This window comes from Petromyzon marinus, chromosome 21 (genome assembly GCF_048934315.1).
Source record: "Petromyzon marinus isolate PM22_M1 ecotype Great Lakes invasive population chromosome 21, UKy_Petmar_22M1.pri1.0, whole genome shotgun sequence".
Lineage (NCBI taxonomy): Eukaryota > Metazoa > Chordata > Hyperoartia > Petromyzontiformes > Petromyzontidae > Petromyzon > Petromyzon marinus.
In genome coordinates, this window is record NC_133687.1 from 9663252 (window position 1) to 9680576 (window position 17325).

Here is a 17325-nt window from a genome sequence, read left to right on the forward strand (position 1 = left end):
CCTGGAACGATAGAGGGGTTATGTGACCTGGCGCCACATAAGTAGGCCCTTCAAATCAGTCCATGAGACCTTGTGGTGTTTTTTTAAAAAGAAAGGACCTCCGAGGATATTGGTGCCATCATTATTCTGGCTGAGCAATTTCTAGCAGCTCGTATCCATACTAATGACGGTTGGCCTCATAATATAGGGTGCACGAGAGCAACTGGAAATCCCAATCCAAATTGGAGACAGGATGGCTGGAGTAATGTAGACATTGCACAAGCAGTAACTACACGCGCAGAGGTTAACCCTTTCCCCTTCCGATATGTCTACAATTGCATGGTGGGTCCCGTGCGTCCCTGGAATCTCAAAACATGGAAGCGGCACGATTATCTGGCTTCCAACATTCTCTGGCGAAAATAGTCGCCGGGACAGAAAACCGCTCCAAAAGCTGTACCAATCCGAAGATCAGCACCATATGTATGAAAAAAAACATGTTGTTGAAACAAGAGCGTATGTACATCAGTCCATGCAGTCTGCAAGATTGCAGTGGTAAGTACGGTACAGTAAACAGTATATTTTACAGGATATTTATTTACGTCTATTTGCACTTTTATGCTAATTTCACCTTGTAAACAAATTTTCAAACAAATATATACAACACCTACAAGATTCTATTCATATTCTTTGCAAGAATGTGCAAAAATAAGCTATTTTAAATAATGGCGTGCTTATCCGCCGTTTTCAAAAATCCCGGCGCCCCCTCCCCCCCCCCCGAAATCACCGGATAATTGATGATCTACTGTGGCTCTTTTTCAGACGAGACCTGGCCACAAATGATAGCTCAACGAAGTGGCTTATCACGTGGAGATTTATAGCAGCCAAATACTCTAAACGTACGTTTCTAAATGTGGAGAACATGGAAACTCCAAATATACAGGCGGTATGGATTCCACGACCTCCATACCAGGCGAGGTAGTTAACATCTCGCCACCATGCAAAGGAATAACCCTAGTTTAAAATAGCGTTGGGATGTCAAAAAGGAAAACTCATGGATATCCGGCAAAGGTACAACAGCCAGAATAGTAATCCATAAGGGCCACTTGTACCAGGAATTTAAATATCCAAATGTGGAGGAGAGTGCGAAACGAAACAACTGACAGGTCCACAGCTCAGAGACCAAGTGATCACAGTGGCGTCAGACTCTGTCATGGCATGTCACATGGGGATTAAGTGCATGGCGTCATGTATGTTAGCCCATTTCTATTGGCCTGGGGTAAATTCTTAAGTATTGACACAGTCAAGTTAAAGATGGAATAGGACACCGGAATACACTGAATCGCAGCTATGATAAAATCTTACATTGGCATAACATTGATTTCTAAGAATAAAAACATATTTTTTAAACAGCGATTTAACACAGTACTTTGATCGACTAAACGAACAGGCTACTTGTGGCAGTCAGAGTGATAGCTATGGGTGGCAGGGTGTTTTTTTGACTGGGGAAAAGCGAGTGACTTGCGGGGGGTGGCTTTGTGTGAAATTGGTTGCAGGTGTGTGGGATTGGATTAGCTCGTGGGCACGGGGGTTTGGACTCGCCGTGGGCACGCCGTGCTAATCAAATGGGGGAAGGGCCAAATTGTGTGATTTAATAAAAGACCCCGTCGAGGGGAACCAAGGGAAGGGAGTGGGGGGGGGGGGATTTCATTTCGCCCCTCGGCTTGTTCGAGGCGGCTGCTGTGCTGGAGACTGAGCTGGGCGGGATTTGATTCCACTACTGATCCTGCTCAAAGTGGCCTGCTGAGCCTGCTGAGTCTGCTCGGGGTGGCTGGCACTGATCCTGCCCGGGGTGGCCGGCACTGATCCTGCCCGGGGTGGCCGGAACTGATCTTGCTTGGGGTGGCCGAGACTGATCCTGCTCGGGACGGCCGGGACCGATCTTGCTCGGGACGGCCGGGACCGATCTTGCTCGGGACGGCCGGGACCAATCTTGCTCGGGACGGCCGGGACCGATCTTGCTCGGGACGGCCGGGACCGATCTTGCTCGGGACGGCCGGGACCGATCTTGCTCGGGACGGCCGGGACCGATCTTGCTCGGGACGGCCGGGACCGATCTTGCTCGGGACGGCCGGGACCGATCTTGCTCGGGACGGCCGGGACCGATCTTGCTCGGTACGGCCGGGACCGATCTTGCTCGGGACGGCCGGGACCGATCTTGCTCGGGACGGCCGGGACCGATCCTGCCCGGGGTGGCCGGGACTGATCCTGCCTGGGGTGGCCGGAACCGATCCGGCACGGGGTGGCCGGGACCGATCTTGCTCGGGGTGGCCGGGACCGATCCTGCCCGGGGTGGCCGGCACTGATCCACTGAGAGTGTTCTGTTTCAGAGCCGGGTGATGCTTCGGGCGTGCCTTCGGGGTTTTGCTCGGCAGTTTTTTCCCCTCGCAGCGTTCGTGGTGGAGGAAGTCTGTTAAGCCGTGGTCATCGGGTTGTTGTATGATGGTGTTGGTTGTTGTGTTGTTGCGAAGGTCATTTGGGTTGGTATAGTGGCTTGTGATGCGTGCATTCCTCCGGGGAAGCAGTGAGCCTGTTGCCCTTTTGACAATGTAAGATTTGTGTAGAGATTGAATTCTTAGCAAACCCTATACATGTTGAATATACCGGCAGTGATCTTGGTTATATTCAGCACACGGTCATTTGGGGCGTCACGTGAAATGAGGGCCCCCACCATAATTTAAATAACCGTGATGCTAGCTAGGGTTGCGGGTATAAACCGAAACCCGCTAAAACATGTCCCAAAAGGACTCGCCGATACACTACTATAACAAGTTTCATAAAAATCGGACATACCGTTTTGTATGCTCTGAATCGTGGATTTTAATTGAAGATAAAAAAAATACAATATGACTTGTCCGATCGACTTGAGCTTGGGTGCTGCCGGATCGACTAAGTGGAATCGATACCCAATTAGCCGCGATTCCTGATCCACAACGATCGCATATGAGGGGGCAAATCTCTGATTGGTAATTTCGTCGGGTTGTAAGATTTGATCGTTCGACTACAGGGGGGGGGGGGGGGGCTCCTCTTTAGGAAAACCACTATCGTACACAGTTTTTTTTATGGGTAATAGCTAATTATTTACAACTCCTATCATGTGCCGAGCGAGGTGGACACGTGTTTTGCTGGACACGTTTTTGAAAAAATGTGTCCAGGACTGCCCATTCCGAGGTGTAAACCCACCATAGCATACGTGACAACTAATAAGGACCTGCCTTTATGAATGACACTTGAATGTAGAGTCCAGCCATTGTATGCAGTTATCACCATGGGTACGTTTTTCACTTCTCAAAACGAATCTCATGCATTGACCTCGATGAAACTTCTCATGTTTCAGGGAAAGCACCTAACAGCGCATGCTGGGTGTTGTCTGTGTCGGCGATCTCAAATTACTTTCCGTTCCACTGACTGTATATTATTTCTTAGTTCGGAACGATCTGCCTCCTCCCAAGCTAACAATTATATTTTAAAAATGTAATGCAATACGCTTATCGACGTTTTTAACCTTTAACGTATTTGCTCGTAAAATGCGATGTTCATAATGTCTGGATTCTATTCCCATTGATGTTCTTGAGCGGTGAATACAAAATAATAATGCCCATGATAAACTATTTCTTTCTAAAGCAAATTTCACGTGAAACATCCCAAAGGTGCTTATTATACTTAGTGAAATTACAAAGTTTGTGGAAGTAACAACAATACTATGAATATAAATATATGCATACGAAGTTGTTTAGGTGAGCTGTGTGGTGAATTTAGTATTGGTGTTGGAGAGCGGTGTGGCGAGTTTAGTATTTGTTGGAGAGCTGAGTGGTGAGTTTATCTGTGTTGGTGAGTGTAGTAGTGATGCGCTGTGTGGGTGACTTTAATATTGGTGTTCTGTGTAGGGCGTTTAGTAGTGGTGAGCTACGTGGTGAGTTTAGTAGGGCTGTAGGTGAGCCAAAGGCATCCCACTGGGGAGATCTTGCCCAGCTAAGGAACGCGCAGCCTCGAACTGCGGCGGTGATAACATGCGAAGCTGTGCAGTAGCAGTATCATGTGCCCGGTGAGGTGCACACGTGTTTGTTGGACACGTTTGTTGGACACATGTTTGTTGGACACATGTTTGAAAAATGTGTGCGGGGGGAACTCACTCGGAGGTGTAAAGCCGCCCGAGCATACTTGACAATAAATAACAAATAGTTTAACACGTAGGCTTGCGCGACCAATATCATCCATAATACAGGGTATTATATAATTTTATTTTTTGATTATTTCTACGTGACTTTACCGAAAAAAACAGTAATTCCTGCAGTCACGAAAGCTCCTAATCAAGTTCGAACCGCCTCTACGGGAAGGTATGAATTCTGTTGTCTTTGTTTCTCTGCTGGTGTGTCTACCTTTGTGTCTTGAGTTAGATTTGTGTCGCTGTGTTGTCTCTATCTATGGTTGTGTGCCTGGGGACCTCTAAGTGTGCGCTGCTGCACCCGATCTCTGGGTGTGCCTGACAACTGTGTGCCTGACAACTTATATCATGCAAATTTGTGTCCCATTGTCTATGAGCCTTAGCCCTCCTACATCACTGGCCTTCTTAAAGCCTCGGGACAGATTTACTTTACTCCTTAACTGTGCGCGTGTCTCTCCACCAAAGGTCGCTCTACGGTAAGTATTCTATCACTATCTTAAATTTCACACTTAACTTACAATTTAACAATCTTTGAAACGGCGTATTCAACCAAACCATGCGTCAATTGTGTTTTAACCGACCGTTTGTGTTGCTTTATATAGTTTCCAAAATTTGCTAAACCCTGTTTGATTTGGTGTGATGTTCCCTCTCTCTGTATCCCCTGGTATATCTGTTAATTCCCCCTACTTAAGGTCTGTATATATATCTGCGGTTATGTGTTTCCTCTACCTGATGATGATTGCTTGTTGCGATCGAAAAGTCGTATGCTATTATATAATTTTATTCTTTTGTTATTTCTACGTGACTTCACCGAAAAAAACAGTAATACAGGGTTTCTTTTAGGTTAGATCGCTAATAAATATATAAATGTGTCATTAAACCCACCACCACCCGATACAGCCAATTAGTAAGGGTTGGTCAAGTAAACAGAACATGCCAATTCGTTTCTAGTACAGCACACCGGTGTGTTGGAGAGCAAATCCACAATGTTCTGTTGACGTGACAAACCTTGCTAATTGGCTTTGTCGGGTGGTGGCAGGTTTAACGCCATTTACGCGATCTAACAAAAAAAGACCCGTGGTAGAAATAAGTAGCTGCAAAATGCTGCAGGCTGCCACCTTGTGCTGCCCTGCAGGCTGCTTGAGCGGCAGCCTTTAGAACTTATCGAACTTATTAGCCACATCAGCAGCTCCAACCTATTAAAAAACTCTGCGTTAAAATCCAATAAAATGTGTTTTATACATGTGACGCCCATTGGAAAACATGCACTAGATATCTCAGAATATTGAAGTCAGCCCCCCTCCCCCCCCAAAAGTCAAAATCCTGGCTCCGCCCCTGGCCATGGTACAGAGGTCATTGACACCATGTATATTGCCACGTCTTAAAACGAACCTAATGTAGTAACCTCGAAACTTCCCCTTTTGTTAGGGGAAACCACCTTACAGCACCAGCTGGGTGTTGTCCGTGTCCGTGATGTTAAATTACTTTCCGTTGCATTGATTCTCTGGATATTATTTCTGAGATGAGAAAGAGCTGCCTCCTCCCACAAAAAAATAATTATATTCACCAAGAAGTTAAATATAATACACTTTCTTTGGTTCTTTCGGTAAAGTCGCGTAGAATGAGAATAAAATAATAAATTGATCAACTAAAATGACACAATAAAATTCTCACGACGTTTTGGCGACAACACAAGCGGCCTTCATCAGGTGAAGGGACGAGACTGTCTGGAGGACAGCGCTGGAGCGAACAAAGCCACGCTCAGATCGCGACCTTTAAGCTGTGTGAGAAGAAACAAAGCGCCTTGACAAAGGAATTGGCATAGAATTTAGCATTGAAATAGCTGAGTGATTAGCTTGTGACTGGTCACAGAAATGGCTATGTTAAAGTCAAAGCCTACACATCTGAGCTATTCACAGTAACTGAGTATACACTACACTATATAATGAATACTATATAGTAAACCAATAAAAAAACTAAAATATAAATTACCTCAATGTTATCAATAAACTCTATATATTCTCCAATCAGCTAAGCTACCAACAATAAGGCGTTATATATCACAATGCTATATGGCGAAAAATGGGTGGATTCTTACCCTCGACTTTAGCCCACGGATAGCTACGAGCCCCGTTCAGACGGACGAGTTCATCCATGGTCGGAACGGAGGAGGGGGAGAGAGACAGCTGCGAGGCGCTGTTATACTCCATATTGTAAACCATACCATTAACCGTGGTGAGAGGTATTAAGAGTCAAGGCCAGCGAATGGACTGCGGTCTGAAGGTCACCGTAAAATACAATCGATTAAGAACCGAAATGGTTTATAACATCTTTCCAATGGTTACTAAGCCAGAATCCATCTTCTCGGTTGAAATTGTCTGTGCTTGTATATGTGAATGGCCTCATGAACGAATCTCTCATGGTAGCCGGTTGGTTTGCAGTGTTGGTGTAGGTGAGCTGTGGTTAGTTTAGTGTTGGTGTAGGTGAGTGCAGTAGTGGTGTTTTGTGTGGCGAGTTTAGTAGTGGTGTGGGTGACTTTAGTGTTGGTAGTATCATAGAGGCTATGGCACGTTTCCGCTTACAGGGGAATTTCCATGCCGGGAGTATAAATAGCCTTCGAGCTTACACGGACGGTCCAGATCACAGCCGCATTTGTTCATCTTCCAAGCTTCTCGACAATTTCACAACAAGGTAAAATACTTCCACCTACATTTATCTTCACATTTTATAACTTTTATTACAACAAAATATAGGTTAAAATTAAGTTTCAACTTACCCACTTAGTTATTACTTGAGTTTCCCCGTTTCTAGCATTATTATTGGAATGTATCAATAGCAATAAAAATGTGTGGGTTTGTTTCTGAGCCTTTGTTAATGAAAAGTGTACCTGCCGATTTTACTGAATAGCATTCAAGGCTGAGTAAATATTTAAGAAATTACATTTCCACCAGAGATGTTTGGAAATTCAACCAATGACTCAAGATATAAATTCCACCCTACACCGTTTAGAAGAGGGCACGTTGTCTTTATATTATAATTCTATTCTTGCATGTGGAAATATTTTCAGGAGCTAAATGCCAACGTCGATCTGCTAGCCCCGAGAGGGCTTCAGGAGAGTTGTTGTTGTTTAGTATATAATGTCGTTTACTATAATGTTGTTTAGTATAATGGAATTTAAATCTACAGATCCCAGTTTGTGCTCCCAGCCTGTATAGGCAGGGGCGGAGCCAGGATTTTGACTTTGGGGGGGCTGACTTCAATATTCTGAGATATCCAGTGTTTGTGTTTTCCAATTGGCGCCACAAATGTATGAAACAAATTTTATTGGATTTGAACGCGGAGTTTATGAATAGGTCGGAGCCGCTGATGTGGCTAATAAGTTTGATAAGTTCGAAAGGCTGCCGCTCAAGCAGCCTGCAGGGCAGCACAAGGTGGCAGCCTGCAGCATTTTGCAGCAGCCAGATATCCGGTTATCCCGATTACCGACTTTCCCAAAATTTCAAGGGGGGCTGAGCCCCCCACAGCCCCTCCTGTGGCTCCACCCTTCCCCAAGCAGTAACATTCGAAAGTAAATGCAGGGGCTGCACCACGTTTACCTTATTACACAATAATTATATTCCTTGTATTGATGAAAGGTGTAACCAAGATGCAATTCATTTTACTTTTCAGATGTTTCCCAACAATGGTCGGAAGAGGGCATCTCCAGGTTTGTTATATTTCCAGCCCAATATGCATTCTTACTTCTACGTAGAGATATGTTACTGTGGAAAAGGCCGCATTTTTCTTTCTGCTGCTATCGTTTTTTTTAAAGTTTAATTTCTTTTAAAAGCTGGCCCCTGACATTGCTTTAACTTTAAATTCATGAGAGAAAGATGCAGAACATTTACCTCTCATGTGCCCATGCTGTTGGAAGGTCCTCACGAGCGGGAGCTCTAGAGAGCCGCCCAAGGGAGCATTTTACTATTTTACACTGGCTAGACGTCTTGCAAGAATAATGTATGAGATAGCCTTTACTTGTATGTAGCGACGGCAGCGCCCGTGGGATGTAAAAGGCAGAGATGTAAGGCAGCACTCCATGCCGTCTTCACGGACATTTCGTAAACGCTTGTTGCGGGTCCACCGGCCGATTAGATATCCGCATTGGACGTCATGAACCTGGCTTAAAGACACACGCTGACCTCAACGCTGGATATACAAAAAAATGTAAACGCCCGGTAAAACAATTCTATTGTGATCTAAGGTCAAGATGGAATTCTTATTTTTAGTATAGCTGATGTTGCTGTATGTATGTTGAACTTCTTTCACGCCATGCGTAGCCAACTGCGCTAATCAGAGGGGGCTGGGGAAGGACAATAAACTAAACACAAAGAGCAGTTGGAAAGAAATGAGTTTTCAATCTTGATGATTTCAAAGTGCTTAGGCCCAGTGGCTTCCTAATCTTGGAAGAGCTGTCTGAACGGCCGCAGAAGGGCATCTGAAAGCGCGCGATGCGGTGTCCAAAAAATGACCTCTCGGCACGAATATTTTAGGTATAGAGGACACGGATTTAAGGAAAACGGTGGCACAAGCCAAAGGCCTAAGTTCGATTATTGGGCCACGTATAAAAATTGGTGGTAAATGATATCTGAACCGGTCATGGCAGCCTCCTTTATACCAACCCGCACTGATCAACATTGTGAAGTATGCTCAAACAAGCCCCCATGACTAACACAGCATGGGAAGTCCTTTATCCGAACACTGGATTCCAATGTTGGAGGTACCGCACCGTACCTTGTATAAGGTACGGTGCGGTACCTCCAACATTACCTTGTATAAGGTACGGTGTGAAAGAAGTTCGGCATACATCCCAAAAGAAAATGACCTGAGCCATCGACATTTGTTTTATTTCCAGACGGTTCTGAGAATGAAAAAAAATACATGGAGGTAAGCGCCCGATCTCGGTTCATGTTTTTGAATTTCTGACTGTCACGCCTGATTTTGGATTTTTTTTGTAAACATATGGGTTTTGGGATTTTACTCAATATTTTATAGTACAATGTCGCGTATCCCATTTAGTTGGACTGAGATAAAAGCAAGACAGTTGAAAAATATGACGGCTAATTGACACCATAAAAGTTTTAAAAACCGGTTTATTTACTGATTAAGTTTATTCACCACGTACATATTTTATGCTGTATATTCGTTGCGTGCGGTTGCAATCTATTTTGCTCAGTCGGTGTTAGCCGCTGAGGTCGTGACGGGTGTTTTTAGTCTTCTTGTTCAATGCTCCGTTACCACTCCCGTTCTGTTGCAATGTGCACTGATGCCGACTTCATTGAGGGCGATATTAACACGCAAAATGAACGATTGATTGAGCAATTGCGTTATTGACATATGTAGAGCAGTGTGACGACGTGACGTCATGTCACGGCAGCTACTTAAGGGGGGGGGGGGGGGGGGGTAGCCCGGGATGGTGAGCGTCTGAACAAGGTCTCTCTCCTGCTCGCGACCAGACGGTGCTGGCTGATCCCCCGTCCGGGTTCTACGAGTAGGAGAGCCGAAGAGATAGCCAGGGGTAGGGCTCAAGGAAGTCTGCAAGAGCCGGCTACGTTACGTGGCGTGCTGCTCTCCTCGGTCGGGCGGTGTTGGCTGAACCCCCGTACCGGCTCGAGTGAGAGAGCCCAAGATGATAGCCGAGGCTAGGGACAGACAGAGCCGGAGGCCCGCGTGAAGGACCGAGTGTAAGGGACGCCTACCTACCTCTGGTGTACAGTGTTATCCCTTGTGTTTAAATAAAGGGCGTAAGCCCTTGGCTAGAAATCTGCCCCCGAGCCGTCGTGCACCACACAACAACTGGTGCCAGAAGTGCGTCCGGCTTTCGCCGCCATGTCAAAATCTGGGACTCCTTATCCGGCCGTCATTACCGACGCGAATTGGCAACCCGGCGTCTCCATGCGCGAGTCCGGTGGGTGCGCCCCTTGCCCGTAATTGAGTCCGGTGGCCAGAAGCTCCGTCGGCTACCTCCCGTACGCCCATTCATCGCGGTGGGCGGCGATTGGATGGCCTTTCAGGACCGGTTTGACGTGGCCGCAGCCAGCGCGGGGAGTGTTTTACAATGTGTTCGATGGTTCAGCAGCAGCAACAGCAGCGGAGTGTTTTACGATGTGATCAATGATTTGGCAGAAGTAAAGGAAGCAGCATTCCTCTGACCCAGACGTTCAATACGTGTCTTGGTTAGTATTGGTGGAACGGCAATATTCTGCATAACATGTGGGGCCAAAAAGTGGAACGGGGGAGACGAAAGGCGCGCGCTGCAGAGACGGCGAGGTAACATGTGGGGCCAAGTCATCGGTGTTGGGCACTCACTCCAATTCTCAAAACGGTTTCTTAGACACCTCCAGAAAATACAACTCTGCTTTCCAAATGACATCCTGTGGAGCAGATCACATTGGCATTGAAACATATGTATGGCAAATTCAAGGTTCAAGTTCAGGTCTACCACAACATTGTCTTCCTGCCTGCTGCCTCTTCCCAATGAGCAGCACAAGTGCCTGAAAATGTACTTGCATGGGAGGCACACAGGAATAGGAAACACAGCGACAGCAACATTCCAGATCAAATTTTTGATGTGGGCATGGCTCTGCAGGACATGTTGCATGAAAAAGAATCCCTACGTCAAGCTGTTCAAAACAGCCATTGAAAACATGACCACAGATGAGCAGAAAGTTGTCATCGGAGCAGACAGGACACCTGCTGGTGTGCATGAGCCTCGCTTTAATGTCCCGACTGCAAATGAGGTTGAAATTCTCAAAGTTGGCAATGAATTCCAGAATTGGGATGTATTGCATATGAGAACTCCTGCAGGTGAATATTCTTTGCAAAGAATTGCAGAGTATTCTGGAGTTTCCAATTCACGAGCAGTACCCTGCAGTTACACACTTATGTGTCCACTTGGAAAAAGGTCAACATGTCTTCTTCAATGGTGGCAATGCCCAAGAAAGAGCACAAAATCCTTCCTCTACAAGTCTACTTTGCCGGGACACTGGCAGCCAAACAAAACATGGTAGAGACGAAAACGTGGTATAACGGTTCCTGATCCTGGAATCTTCTCTGATGCAGCACTAAGGCGTGGAACATTTCATGAGACATTCCAGAGAAGGGGGCTTCTTGAAAATGATGACCACTGGAACGCTACCAGATCTGCCTTCAAATTGAGAAATCTGATTGCTGTTCCTTTCATAACCTGCTCTCTCTCCAATTCCAGGCTGTTGTGGGAAACTCACAAACACTATATAGCTGAGGACATTCTGCAAAGGGTTAGACAGGACAGCTCTAATGTAAATTTGCAGTACAATAATGACATGCTCAATCACACACTAATTTTGATTGAGGACAAGGTCATATCTATGGTCGGGAAATATTTGCAGCATTTGCAGCTTGGACTTCCTCTGCCACAAAGAGGTGATGCCAACAGGCTCAGCAACGATTTTTTTCAGGAACCATTCTACATTGCCACCCAGTTGGCACAGGAGATTTCCAAAACTGTACTTCTGTTGTCACAGGATCAGACGGTGGCCTACAACATAATTGTGAACATGGTTGACAGAGACACTGGTGGAATTATCTTCCTGGATGCTCCAGGCGGAATTTGCTAAACATTTCTGATCAATTTACTGCCAAGATTAGATCTGAAAAGCACATCGCCATTGCTTTTGCCTCCTTCATGAATTGCTGCAACTCTTCTGACTGGTGAAAGAACAGCCCACTCGGCTTTGAAGTTGCCCTTAGATTTGCAACGATAAAAGAATTTGGTGTGTCGCATCATCAAGGGCACAGGTTTAGCTCGGATCCTGCAGAGCAGCAAACTAATTGTTTGGGACGCATGGACGAGATGTCCATTAAAGCGGCTCTTGAAGCACTGCATCTCACCTTGCAGGATCTGAGGGACAATAACAGATGTACGGGGGGGAGTCACATTGGTCCTCTGGAGATTTTAGGCAAATACTGCCAATTGTTCCAAGGGTAACCCCTGGAGATGAAATATAAAGGCCTGTTCAAATACATCGTATCTCTGTTCTAGTGTCCATAAATTGAGTCTGACCACAAACCAATGTGTGAGGCTGCAGGGAGATGTTCATGCAGGAAAATTATCAGACCGCTTGCTGCGAATTGGCAATGGAAATCACCCAATTCAAAGTAAACCGGTGACAATTCCAGCCAATTGGGGCACTGTCGTTAAGACCTATGCAGAGCTTTTTCTTAAAGTTTATTTTCCAACATACTCGATCAATTCTAGGATCCCACCTATCATAACTGGCTAAACTGGCTGTGTTAAAGAGCCATCCTTGCACCAAAAAATAATACAGTAACCTTACATGAGTCAGACGGTGCCTGGAAATAGGCAGCGGCAACATCAGAAGTTATTATCGATCAGAAATCCACGTCTCCCGAGTAACGAATGGCTTTACACAGTCATTATTTTTTTGCGTCGGCCACGACTTTTCGAATTTCCAATTCCCCACGGAATTTACGTAAGAGGAATGCGTAAATTTCCTCAAGAATGTACGAGTGGTACCTGAGAAGTCTTAAGTCGGCCATTACTTTAACAAGGCTGCACACAAGGAAATATCTCCGTGGTTGTCGTTGTGTTGAGCATTAGTTGTGTTTGTCTTCATTGTGGTTGGTGTGTATGTGTATAGCCGTTTGAACGGTTGCATTTGTGTGAGTGTAGTGTTGGCACACTTCGATTTAAAGCTTTCATGACTGCAATGATTCATCTTCTTTGGTTCTTTCGGTAAAGTCACGTAGAATGGTTGTTGTTAACATTATTTCTGCAGTGAAAGAGTTGTAATTGAAGAAATAGCCACACTACACGGTGTGTTGAGACTGACTTTGTAGAGTTTTGTTTTAAAAATGTTTTGATGTATATAACGCGCGAGGTAAGTTTCTCATCCCACATGGGTCATTGCAACAGCACAAAAAAACAAGACAATGACATTGATAAATACAATTACGTCGTGGGGAACTGATTGTGATAGAAATTGAAGTGAAATAGTATGTAAGTGGCAAATTACAGGGATTAGCGAATTGTAGGGTCGTGGATTATTTTGAGTCCTGTATTGCATTGTATCGTAAAAAACATCTCGGCATCTCGACACTTAACAGCTATTAATCGTTATTTGCATTTGTTTTGGTTTTGCTTTCAGATGCAGAAAAAAAACCAAGAATTGGAAAGTGAAATTGAAAAAATAAAAAAAATTCAAGTGGGAAAATTGTTCAACGAAAGTAAGCATCGATATTGTACAGCATCACTTATTTTTTAATGAAAATGTATCGTACGTGTATTGGGTATTTCAATAAACGCATATATTAACTGAACTAACACATTCCTGTGGTGGGAGCTGGTAGGAACGTTGGGTTGCTCGGTCAATGGCCAGGGTCAACGGCGGCGTGGTGTATTCCGCAAATATTCCCGACTGTGGGCGGGCACAAGCCGGCGTGAGTAGGTTAAACGTTGAGTTTTATAAGGGCACCACGGGGTGACCAGCCCCTCCCTCCCCACCCAGCCCCTCCCTCCCCACCCAGCCCCACCCCTCCCATTTTTGGGTGCACGACAGACGAACGGACACAATCCCCTGTGGGCTGGTGTAACCAGGAGGTTCCTACCAGTAAAACATAGCTAAAGTTGTAGAGTCTTTGCTGCTGTAAGATACCGTAACACAGCACTTGTGCTTTTGTCCAAAATATCCCCCCCCCCCCACCCCTGTCTTTGCAGTTCAAGCTGAAGTCAAAGACGTTGCAAGAAACATCGCAGAATCCGTGAAAAATAATGGAATACGCAGCTTCAAAGCCGTTGGCATTTTGATTTCCCAAGCTATTAAAGATATTTATCATGGAAAAGGGCTCTCGGTTCTCATGACCCTTGCTGATTTCACGAGCCGCATGTTCTTCTATTTTGTGTACAATGTCATCTCTTTCGTTATAGCTCTCGGGATTTCCGCATTGTTTTTGGTGGTCGCTACCCCCGTGGTGTTGTTGGGCAGTGCATTGAAAAGCATCGCGAGTGCCATTTGGAATCGAATCAAATCACTGGGAAACGTCACATACTCGTTTGTGGAGATGTTTGTGAGCAATGTGTGTGAAGGTCAGACCTTCGGCGATGTTTCTCAAACACTGAAAATGATCAATTCAGCTGCTTAAGCATGAGTTGTTGAACACAGCGTACCTGCAACAGCTACTACTGAACCTTCATATACAACAGCATATAACCCATCGCTACAACGGTGATTAATTATCCATATTTTTTTATTAACTACTAGACTTCAGATTGCTTTGGTAAGAAAACAACTGCAGTACAGACTGCAGCATAAATATATCTTATTCAGGCGCTATTGCATGACTGACCAAGTATGAGCACAGTACGGCATTCCAATATCTGATGCGCAATGATGCTGTAATTTGGTGAACGCTGGCCTAATTTGTGAGATGCGCTTTTGACCAAGAAATATTTACTTTTAAATAACCGTTGTGAAATATATATATCTATCTATCCTTAAACACAATGCCTGAAACATCGCAACATGGTTACTATCTAGGTAGTTTCATACTCATTTTCAATTTCATAACTGACAGACCCTTTTCATCATTGGCGATCTTTAAGCTTCTGTCATGTAGTTCCGCCTTATTGCTCAAATCCCATTAACTGCTCCGTTTTGATTCCCCTTTACTCTCGTACTTTACATTTCCCCTTTTTTCAGAATCAACTTTACCACAACCACCACCATTCCACAATATCTAAAATAACATGATTGATCCTCCTGTTAACACTTCCCACCTAACCTCAAACGAAGAGTGCTGCTGTGCTGTGTAACCGATGCATGTTTAGTTTTTAGAAAGAAATGTTTAATTTGCGCACCTACGCTGTGCCATTTCTTTATTGTTTATCCGTTTTTAATCTTCTGAGGGTTTATTGCTTGGTAAGTGGCATATAGGATTTGGTACTTATATATTAGCATGTGGCCGTATATAACATTAAATTATTATTCAGGGTTTGGAACATAGTTAAGGCTACGATTTTGCTACTTAAACAAAAAAAAGCAGAGGTGTAGGAATACAAATAGCGATTCCAATAATAACTCGCTGATATGTCATGGGAAAAAAGGTGGGGGGGGGGGGGAGTAACCCATAAATTTTAAAAAACCTGCTAAAACAACCCGTTAATCATTTTGAAAGCATACACTTGGTGCATAATACAAGTAGTATAAGTTGTGGTATTTTAAATTGATAAAAAAACTAATACAATATGGGGTACCCGGCGTGCATAGGTAAAGCCTATGATGCACCTCATGTCCTCTTCCTACCCCCTCCACTTTGCCCCGACCACGGCCACTGCGGTGCTGGCTGGTACCGCTCCGTTTCGTGTGCTGGAAATGCAAATACGACATTGGTGTTGCATATAAAGGAAGCGCTGTAACAATTGTGTTTCGGGCCATTTCCATTATTTTAGTTCAGACTTTACTCGTGGTTTCCATGACCTCCCTGACCTCTGTGCCAAAGTTTTAGCATTTAGTTCATGAACAAAACTATTACCGTTATGCATGAAAGCACCAGAATGACATTTGCGGTACTATGGATACAACAATGATGTTTTCGCTTCTCTTTAGGTGCGAAAGGGTAAAATGTAAAACGCGAAATTTCAAACGCATGCAATTAATCAAAATGTTTTAGTCTGAAAGTTATAACATGGGACGTTTTCAATCTACATTTGACAAGAAACCAACTAAATGGTGCTTGGTGTTGTTCATGTTATTGGGTTACTGATTGGTAAATTGGTTGAATAAATTATCCATCCATCAATGCGTGTCTCGAGTGACTTGCGTGTATTTGTAAATATAAAGCTGGCAGAGACGTGTAGTTCCACGCAGTTGTATACGTACTCTTTGTGGTTTTTTTACATAGGTATAAGATAAATGAAAACTAGAAAACTAAATTAAATCACGACGTTTCGTGCGCAACACAAGCGTCCTTCAGGTGGGAAACAACGTAGCGAAAGCACGTGACTTTACCGGAAAAAACCCCAAAGAGTAGGAATCCTTGCAGTCACGAAAGCTTCAAATCTAGTTGTATACGTGTGTATCAGAACTTGAAATCGCCCCCAGAGACCCCTCTAGAGCCCTCTAGTGGAGGCTCTTGAGCTCTCAGTGGCGTGAGCACGAGATTGCAGCGCTACACCTTTATCTTAATCGGTTACCTTTAGTAACAGAAAAAAATATTAACAGTTTTTATATTTAAATTTCGATTTAAAGCTTTCGTGACTGCAAGGATTCATCTTCTTTGGTTCTTTCGGTAAAGTCACGTAGAATGAGAATAAAATAATAAATTGATAAAATAAAATAACACAATAATATTCTCACGACGTTTTGGCCACAATACAAGCGGCCTTCATCAGGTGAAGGGACGAGACTGTCTGGAGGACATACATTAACCATTATATAGACATATATTGCGACCGTACATATAAGTAAACTGTGCTTGGCAGTGTGAACCGTGTGCCTGGCTAAATCTGAAGTGGTTGGTGTCATCTGAATGTGAGTCGCGCATTCCCCACTGCCAGGTGAGCATCTCGGGGAGACATTCGTCCACCAGCAGTGGATTGATCATGACCGGTGGTTCGTGTTAGTATAGATAGCTGCTGGTCTAGTCTTCAGGTGTCTTCGGGTCTTGAGTGGACGAACACCGCCGGTCCCGTTGAGGGGACCGGCTTTAATACACAAGTTTGGGCTTACCCCGCCCCTAGCCACTCCTCCCCTCTCGAACCTTCCAGATGGTTCTGGAAGGGTCCGGAATTAACCGTTAGCCCCCAGCCCCCACCCCTTGGGGGTCTGGGGTCTCCACCTCCGGTCACGAGATACCCAGGGGGGTTACTTTCGGTTAACCGCCACGCAGATGACACGATACTGATTACTGCTGGCCGCTCTCCGGATGACGTGATTGCTAAGCTACAGGGTGATTTCAACAAACTACATCAGCTAGTTGCTCTTAAACTAGTCCTGAATACCTCCAAAACCAAGGTGCTATGCTTCTCACCAGGACTAAAGCAGGAAGTTATTTTTCCCCAATTACATTCCTTAAATAATTGTCAAATA

The 17325-nt window shown here is 44.7% G+C and overlaps 1 long non-coding RNA gene across 3 annotated transcripts; it reads left to right on the forward strand.

The window, feature by feature from the left end:
• Window positions 1-1662: 1662 nt before the first annotated feature.
• LOC116944470 (uncharacterized) lies at window positions 1663-16036 on the forward strand. 3 transcript variants are annotated; one of them, XR_012942526.1, is made up of 6 exons: window positions 1663-2151; window positions 6786-6892; window positions 7871-7907; window positions 9093-9124; window positions 13387-13465; window positions 13956-16036. It is a non-coding gene; the product is annotated as an uncharacterized LOC116944470 (long non-coding RNA). The 3 variants fall into 3 exon arrangements; XR_012942527.1 differs by lacking the exon at window positions 1663-2151 and adding an exon at window positions 2159-4373; XR_012942525.1 differs by lacking the exon at window positions 1663-2151 and adding an exon at window positions 4405-4677.
• Window positions 16037-17325: the final 1289 nt, after the last annotated feature.